Raw genomic sequence first — 8,313 nt, forward strand, 5'->3', positions numbered from 1 at the left:
TGAGCAGCTGCATGGGATTCCATAATAATGGGATTCCATGCAGCTGCTCATAGAGTGGCATGAAAGTCCTTTGTTTTATGGTCTGACTGCCTGAGCTCTTATTTTCATGCAGCACTACCAGGCATCCCTGGTGTACTTTTTTCCTCCATGCCCTGTGAGCTCTTTGCATATATGTCTGCTTTTCTTTCGCTGCTTTGTAGTTTACCCAACACCGATTGGAAATGTGCCCCCTCGCACAGCAATGAGGTCCTCAGGCTCTTGCATGCTCCATGCTGGAGCTTATCTGTGACCTTGAGAATTCATGGCCAGATGTGTTGCTAAGGTGTGCTGCTTGCCATGCTGGCCAAACAGGAAATGACATTCCAATTTTCCCAAGCTGCTTCCTGCACCCTTGGGCTATGTCTACTCTAGCCCCAAACTTTGAAATGGCCACGAAATAGTTTACTAATGAAGCAATGGTCTCCAAAAATATTGCTCAGGAAGCCTCTTGGAATAGCAAGGAGGACGCGGTGGATAAGGAGGACGACGATGATGGTCAGCAGGCGAATGAAGCAGTTGATCTCACCAACCACCAGGAACTTTATGTAATGTTGGATCTCATCCCTTCCTCCCAGGACAGGAATGTCCAACCTTTTCTCCCACATGGCTATTTTTTACATGTTCTAGGGGCTGAACACAAAATAGCCCCAAACCACCACCTGCCACCCAGCCTTAACCCCTCTCAGACCCAAACCCAGGATTACCCTACCTCACATGATGCACACAGCTGCTGCTGCTCCTGCTCCAGCGCTTCATTAGCATGCGTGCAGCTGCGGCGCTTCGAAATTGACGCGGCTCCCCACTGCGCGGCTCGTCCTGACAGGGCTCCTTTTCGAAAGGACCCCGCCTACTTTGAAGTCCCCTTATTCCCATGAGCAGATGGGAATAAGGGGATTTCGAAGTAGGCGAGGTCCTTTCGAAAAGGAGCCCCGTTGGGACGAGCCGCATCAATTTCGAAGCACCGTGGCCGCCCGCATGCTAGTGAGTGCTGAATATGCACTTCAGTGCTTCATTAGTAAACTTCGAAATGGCCATTTCGAAGTTTGGGGCTAGTGTAGACACGACCTTGGAAAGCAGTGGAGCTGAAAGTGATGGCCAGAGTGGTCACATTGGGGCACTGTGGAACACACTCAGGAGGCCAAGAATGTGGAATTTCACAGCACTCCATCTGCACTACCCTAAAGTCAGTCATGGAAAAATCAAATTTGGCATTACGCCTCATGAAAAGTAAGAGTACAGAAGTCAATTTTAAGAGCCCGTAAAGTCAATGGAATGAACACTGTCGTGTGGACTGATTCCTTTCAAAAATCTACTTAAGTCCCCTAACTATGAATTAATCTCCTTGTGTAGACCAAGACTAAGTTTGTGGGTAATGGGGAAGTAAAATTGGGAAAAGCTGTTTACCTAAAATTTTTCTGTCTCTAATCATACTGCTGAGATTTGGTGGTGCAGCAATAATTATTTGTAATATAGTAGAACCCAGCATCCACAATGGAAATCATGGTTTTATTATAGTAAATGGTGAAAAAACACACAGTACACAAAACCATTTCTATGCCAAAACATTTACAACTGATGCAGAAAAAGCAAGCAAAGCGAGAGAGGGAAATATTATCCCTTTTTTAAAGGCCAACTTTCTTGCCCAAGAACTCCATCAGAGTCTATGGCAAGCCAAGAACTGAACCTGTATCTTTGGCATCCTTACCTCAGTTCCTTTGTCAAATGGCCATCCTTCCTCTTTGGTAACTCGTAGGTGAGGGAAGGAGGCAGCAGCAACAGGAGTGTCAAGGGGACTCAGGAGGTCACAGGTGGGAAAGCAGACGTAGGCAGAAAGGAGGCATTTCAGTCATCTTTTGACGGTCAGTATAAGGATAACTGGATGACAACAGCCTATAAAATACAGGTGCTCAGACTAGCTCAAATAGGCCCTTCTGTAACACGAAAACTCCTTTGTGCTATGACATCCTGCAGAACCTCTTTCATTCAAGCTGAGAAGGAGGGCTGAACTGGAGTCTACGTCTTTGTAATTGGATGGGTCTTTTTATAGTACTGGCTGACAGTAGGTTTGCTTTGCCTTTTATTATAATGCAAGGTAAACTGGCAGCCCTGGGTCTGGGAGGTTGCTGGATATTCAAATATTCTGGATAATAGAGGTATACGTAGCAATGCATAACACTAAAGAGAAACAAGATTAGACATTAAGAAACAAAGGAAGGTATGCAGAGTACTTTATTTACCAACAACAGAAGTATTGTCCACTGTAAACTTATACTATATTTGCTGTATTTATTTATATTTACTTTCAGTATACTGTAGTTATGGAAAACATACCTAAAATTTACTTATGGTTAAAATGCTAGTTATTTGGGAGTTCCAGATCACATAATGCCAGATATTGAAGAGTTTACTGTACTTGCTTGCTATACATGTTGGCAGCAAAATCCTGTAAGTATCGTCTCTTCTCTGGTGCAAGGAATGAGAGCAGCACCCCCTACTGATTCGTGCCATTTCCTACCCAGAGCATTTTCAAAGAACGTGTGTTAAATAATAAGTTACTCTGGATTTTAACAAATGTATTAAGAGGCACTCTAGTACCTTTGGCATACATTACAAAAAACAAATCAGCTAAAAGTGGCAAGCTACCCTAACCACAGCCATCAGCACTCAGCCCACAACAGAATTCTCACTCCCATGCAAACCACGGCCCCCTTCATCCTCGCCATGCAAGATACACCACTGGTGGCATACAAATAGATGGGCTAGTTTCTGTCTCTCAGGTATTTCAAAGCCATGAGTCTACTTCAGAAAAAGCTATTTAAAAAATCATGCATGCTCCCACCATACTACTTTTCATAATAGTTGAGTACAGAATGTAACAATTGTAGATCTGCTTTGAGACCAGTCTAATCGAGCACTTGTACAAGACTGCCCTCTGCTGATTTTATTAGTAATCTACAGAATCACATCATTCCTAACTGGGAAAAGGCCTTTTCACAAAAGCTGTGTCTACACTTGCACACGCGGTGCAGATTTACAGAGCTGGCACCTCATTTGCATATTCTTGCAAAAGAATATGCAAATGAGGCGCCAGCTATGAAAATCTGCACCATATTTGCATATTTAATCTCCCTCCTGTGCATGCCTCTTTTGAAAGAGGAATGCAAGTGTAGACACAACCAAATGGTCAAAGGTTTTGACAAATGAAAACCTCTCATTCGCTATTGTGATTCTCAGGTGTGTTTGTGGATGTTTGGACAGTTCATGAAGATGAAGCAATCTTCCTTGCATTCTGAGAAAGAATTCAATTCACTTAAATATTACATGAATTTGGGAACAAGCTTTCTTTGGTATTGGACTGAGATCCAAAACATTTCTAGTCACAGGATAGCAAGCATTGAAGTGTTTAAATCTGAAAAATAAAAAGACCACGGTAAAATAAGATGCAGCACAACCAACTCTCCCTATAGCCCCAGATAGGAGTAGGGTTTGAAAGATAGCATTTAAAAAGCGGCAGATACACATACATGGAAAACACTAGAAAGCGTCATATAGAACTATACACAACTCAAAGAAAACTTGCAACTCAAGAGAAATTTGAAACAAACAGAAAAACCCAGAGCAGTAGGGCCAAATTTGTAAAAAAAAAAAATTTTTGGTAATTCTGATCTGGCTTGAAACAGATAGAATTGCCTGGTTTCAGTTGATAGGTCTGTCTGTACCCATCTTTCATGTCTTGTCTTGCACTTAGATTGTAAGCTTTTTGAAGACAGTCTTTTGTTCTGTGTTTGTACAGTGCCTAGCGTACTGTGGCTTTAGTTCAGGATTAGGGCTCATAGACACTACAACAAAAAATACAAGTCCAAATGAACTAAAATCGTAGTCCAGAAAACCCTCTCGATAACCTCAGCTTCTACACAGCTGTTAAAAGCATGGAAGAGAATCAGACCAAAAAAAAAAAAAAAAAAATCTGACTGGTTTGGGTTTTAGAGCATCCAACCGGAATGCTGGTGTAGGATGATAATCTGGAAAAACAAAGTCAGATGAGACTCTATCCATGACCAGAGACTATGGGCTAATATAAGTAAAACAAAAAAAGCAGAGGGGACTTCATAGCAAGGGTGTATCTTAGATTTCAGATATCACAGGATTGCAGATAGGAGCAAACACTTTTAATACCAGTACTCAGAATCTTGAAGGTTTTTAGCTGACAAGGATATTTTTACACAGGAGCTGGAACCAAGGTTCTGACTAGGTAGACTCACACCATGCTAGCACAATGTAGTAACTTTAAATGCAAGTGTGGACATTGTGATCTGGACTAGACTAGGGGTCTGCAACATGCAGCTTTTTAAGGACTTCTTTGTGGCTCCTGACTATCATTGCAAAGTAAAAAAAGCCTCCTGATTATTTTTGATATTTCAGTGAACAACTAAAACCTCGACAGTGAACAACTCATATCTAAATAGCAAACAGTTAGTGATCTCAAAACATTGGGTAACTCTCTCTTTAATATGTGGAGTGCTTTGTGGGATATGTGCGTGCTGTTCTTAAAATAGGGGTTACAAAAAGTATGGTTTGACATTGTTTATTAAGAACCATCTTGCACTCACATGTATTGTGGCTCTTGAATTACTGAGTTTTTACCACAACAACAAGAAATCCTGTGGCACCTTATAGACGAACAGGTTTTTGGAGCACAAGCATTCATGGGCACAAAAGCTTATGCTCCAAAATACCTGTTAGTCTGTAAGGTGCCACAAGACTTTTTGTTGTCGTCGAAGCTACAGACGAACACGGCTACCTCTCTGATACTTGAGTTTTTACCGAATTTGGGGGGTTGGGGAAAGCTCTTTGTGCTTTTTAAGCTGCGGACCAATGGACTAGAACATGGGCTCTGAAACCCACTACTATTTTAATTGGACTACCTCAGCCGCTGACAAAACAAGACTACACATGGCCTGCGAGGCTCACTTCTAACTGCAGGGCAGACATACCCCAAGATGTTTCAGACATTTTTAACTCTAGTTGAATGTGTCTGAACACAAACTAACTGAATTTAAGATGCAAAGAAGGGGGAAGAGTAGCAAGTAATGACAGTCTGTAAATTTCTGTAAAACAAACTTATAATGGAAAAATACATTGGGCAGCATAAAAGTATTGGTGGATAAGGGGAAAGAATGTAAAGTTTAAAGAAAATAATCTGATCAGAGAATCTAGTGCATGGGTGTCCAACCTTTTGGCTTGACTGGCCGCACTGAGTGAAGAGGAGTTGTCTTGGGCCGCATATAATATTGTTAATGTATATAAATCACATAATAATGTTAAAAGTTTACGATCTTGTGGGGCCGCATTACTAGCTGTCCAGGGCCGCATGCGGGCCGCGGGTTGGACACGCCTGATCTAGTGAATTTTAAATTTGGAATTAAGCCAAACAGGAGTGGATTTAGGGTTAGATTGATTAATGGAAGTTTAAAATAATCTCTTTCAGCTTTCTATAACATATCACTGAAATACCTAATGCTCAGGACGCTCTGTATACTTTATAGATTTGCAGAAAGCCACTGAAGAAAATAATGCCAACTGGAAGGGTGAAAGACAATTCCTAACATTTCAAGTCAGTTCTCATCAGGGGATTTTGCAAGTGCATGCGGGGGATGGTGGAGGAGAGGAGCCAGAAAACAGGAACAGGTTAAGGTCAAGTCCAAGGTACTTGGAAGACTGGACATGGCATTAATTTCTGTGTAAAGGACAGTGTGAAAAGATATGGGCAGTATAGTCAGAAGAGAAGCTAGATGCAGAATATTACCATGTTAATGGCATCTGATCTCCCCCATTATGTTAGGCCCATTTTGGCTGGCAAGGAAAAAAAAATCCCTCCTCTCTTCCAATTTGTGATTGTTGTTAAAGGCTGAAACAGATAACACAACCCTTTATGCAGGCAGCTCAAATCCTCTTTTATGGCATCCTGCTTTTTTACTATTATTCAGTGTGCCAAAAGTCACTAGCCAGTTGCAGAATTAATTTTAAACAGCTATCTTGACTGCACAGCAGCAGGAGGGAAAATGGTCACCTCATAAGCGAAAATATCTTTTTGTTGTCAAACCAATTTGCATTCAGATTAAGTTAAGCTTTTAAAATATTGAGTTTTATGAATTAATCTCTTAGTCTTCTGAATACACTGAATTAACATACATAGTTTTTCAAGGAATACATATTGTATTTCACAAAAAAAAAAAAAAAAAAAAAGGACACCGTTCGCTCTCATGCTGTTAAATAAAAATGAATTACTTGCTACCAGTTTTCACATGGTGGAACTTCCAAATTCACCCATCACTTGTGCTCTATTTCTTTTGATAATAACACCTTCCTTATCACAGGCTTAAGCCTTCTCTAAAGAGCTAATAGCAGACTGACAGTCCAATTTCTTCACTCTCCTTCCTTTAAGGAAATAAAATGCTTTGTGATTATTACCAAAAGGGACTAGTTTGCATAAAGTGGCGGAAATAAATTAAAGATTAAACCTGGGTAGTACTCAGCCATGTATGAAAATTAAGAGGTGACTAGAGGTCAGCCTAGATCAGTGGTGTCCAATGGGAACTGAAAGATCACAGTTGTGCTTGTTGTTTTTCTATATTCATCACAGGTGCCCTCCGCCCTCCAGCCAAGTTTCCCTAGAGCCAGGCACCCCCAAGCCCCATTCTAACTTAATGCCAGTGACTCACCAGAGCTGCCAGAACCGCTGGGGCTGCCAGGGCTAACGGAGCAGCTGGGGCTACCACCAGTGCCGCCATCAGGCCGGAGCCACCGCCTGGAGGATTGTAATGATTGTTTTTGGCCTTGGAATCTCTGAACTTTGAGGCAGTGCAATTGTATGGGTAAGACAATGGACTGATTGAAGAGGCCAGAGTTCCATTCCCAGCTCTACCACGAACTTCTTGTTGTGACCTTGGCCAAGCCATTTCACGTTTTTGTGCCTTCTTCTCTTCCAGCTGTTTTGGTTGTAATATCTTCAGGGCAGTGACTGTACAGCACCAGGAACAACTGGGCTATGGTCTAATTTGGTGCATCTACATACCACTCCAGAAAATGATAATGACTTGATTCTGCATCGTGATTTAGTATATGATGTCACCAAAGTCATCTGGATCTCTTTGGACACATAAGGATCCATGGTAGCACTGCCTCCTACAGAACCGTTGCTCAAGACAGTATAAGGCATAAGAGAGCCAAACAATCTCCTCACATTACTGAGAGAGGTGGCTGCTGTTGTAGAGCATTTAATAAAAATACATGAGCACTTGTGTACTCTGCTGTTTCAGAGGAACTATTTCCTCTCACAATAGCACTTAATCCCCATTTCCTGTCCAACAACCATGACATTTCCTGCGTAGGTAGGTCAGGCCTTAAAATTCCAGAGTGCAAAATGATGCAGGAATAAAATGTGTGTAATGGTTGTTGGAGGCTACCATGGGGTGTGTGTGTGGGGAACTGAAACCCCAAATGTCCCAGCCCCATTTGGTAGGCACTACATAGACATTTTAGATGTTGGCCTGGAACTGGGCTTCAGTTACGCTGAAGTGTTCAGAAGCAATGTGAAATATAGCTAATAAATATATGCCTTTATACTTAGTGTCAAACAACAGGGGTCACTTCTTCCATGAAATAGATTCAATGGGGCTGGTTTCAGTCCTCTGCCTCTTCCAATGAAATGGAGTACTTACCAGGCTTTCAACCTTCTAGGGTCCCAAAGGCAGCTAAGCTTGCTATTGGTAGCATTTTAATCTATTAGCTCAGAATGCCTGTAGTTAAACAGACTTCCCGCTGTCCTGACTATCCACTAATTTTACCCACATAAGGCAAACTCAGCTCGGACATTGGGGATATGAAGATTGCAGTCTCCTGAACTTCAGAGATACTATAGAAAAAGTGCTTCTTAAGGGCCAAGCTTTCCCACAACAGGTTGCAAAGGCCTCACCCTTCAGTGACTACCCTGCCATGGCAGACATCCCCTCCTCCACACAGCTACCACCATTTAGTCACATGTATCTAACATAAACTTACTGAATGTTAGCTTTTTAAATAGCTACATTTGGGAGCTCCAGGCAGTGTGTAAAAATGTGAGTAATTATACCTTGAAACTAAGCTGTAACTAGAGTTAGCCAGTTTCAATAAGTGGTGACAATTTTAGACACTTGGTGGTGCCTGGAGGCGACACACTGCTTGCAATCATCCACAGCTATAGAAGCCTAATACTTTTTCATCTCAAGCTTAAAG

The 8,313-nt window shown here is 41.8% G+C and overlaps 1 long non-coding RNA gene across 1 annotated transcript in view; it reads left to right on the top strand.

The window, feature by feature from the left end:
* The window catches only part of LOC142022251 (uncharacterized), a 30,742-nt gene that overhangs the window by 22,258 nt on the left and 171 nt on the right, over positions 1-8,313 (top strand). The window contains exon 3 of the long non-coding RNA XR_012647891.1: positions 6,683-7,211. This is a non-coding gene — a long non-coding RNA (uncharacterized LOC142022251). The remainder of the gene's footprint in view (positions 1-6,682; positions 7,212-8,313) is intronic.

Source organism: Carettochelys insculpta, chromosome 1 (genome assembly GCF_033958435.1).
Source record: "Carettochelys insculpta isolate YL-2023 chromosome 1, ASM3395843v1, whole genome shotgun sequence".
Lineage (NCBI taxonomy): Eukaryota > Metazoa > Chordata > Testudines > Carettochelyidae > Carettochelys > Carettochelys insculpta.